This window comes from Phoenix dactylifera, chromosome 5 (assembly GCF_051530095.1).
Source record: "Phoenix dactylifera cultivar Ajwa chromosome 5, Ajwa_hap1_PhDact_Kaust_v1.1, whole genome shotgun sequence".
Taxonomy (NCBI): Eukaryota; Viridiplantae; Streptophyta; class Magnoliopsida; order Arecales; family Arecaceae; genus Phoenix; species Phoenix dactylifera.
Genome location: NC_143194.1, coordinates 14,742,948 through 14,743,876, shown reverse-complemented (window position 1 = coordinate 14,743,876; position 929 = coordinate 14,742,948). Strand labels below are relative to the sequence as shown.

The 929-nt window shown below is 39.0% G+C and overlaps 1 pseudogene; it reads left to right on the top strand.

Moving 5' to 3' along the window:
* Positions 1 to 278: 278 nt before the first annotated feature.
* Positions 279 to 376, top strand: LOC120105040 (small nucleolar RNA R71; annotated as a pseudogene).
* The last annotated feature ends 553 nt before the right edge of the window (positions 377 to 929 follow it).

The window sequence follows — 929 nt, the reverse complement described above, 5'->3', positions numbered from 1 at the left end:
TCTACCTTCCTAGTAAGGGCTGCCATTTTAGCCTGAATATCATCCTGAGTATTAAGGTTGTAAAGGCCCCCGTGTCCAATGCTAGTAGGCTTAGGTAAAGGTTTATTCACTCTATCCCCTGTATCCCATAATTGTGCAGTCTCTGCGAGAGAATCTAAATAGTCCCATGCCTCATCGGGTTGCTTTTCCAAAAATAGACCATTGCACATAGTCTCTATAAATTGTTTCAACTGTGGAGACAACCCTTCGTAAAAGAACTAATGGTTCTCCATGTTTCAAACCCATGATGAGGACAAGAGAGAAGCAATTCTTTAAATCTCTCCCAGCATTCATAAAATGTTTCATGGTCTTTTTGCTGGAAATTACTAATGTGCCTTTTCAAAAAGTTAGTCCTTTGTGCGGGAAAGAATTTTTTCAAGAATTCTCTTTGCATATCATGCCATGTTCCTAGCGATCTAGGTCTCAAGGAGTTCAGCCATGTTTTGGCTTTATCCTTTAAGGAAAAAGGAAACAAGGTCAATTTAAGGACATCTTCCGATACATTTGGCACTCTAAATGTGATGCTAATTTCCTCAAAATCCTTAAGGTGAAGATAAGGGTTCTCGGATTCCATCCCATGATACTTGGGCAGCAATTGAATTACTCCTGGTTTGATTTCAAAGTGTCCTACATTTTCAGGAATAATCATGCATGAAGGTTGACTAGTCCTAGTAGGGTGTAAGTATTGTCGAAGTGTCATAACTGGGGGTCTACCTTCATCACCATGGTGACTTCCTACATCATCAGCCATCTCACCAGATCTGAGATTTTGCGTAAGATTTTCAATATTATGATCTAAGGAATTGTCAAATGTTTGTCGATTCAGGCGTCCAGTGTTGTCCCTATTCCAACCTAGCATACAAAATTTTAGAGTTTATTTATTTGTTTTT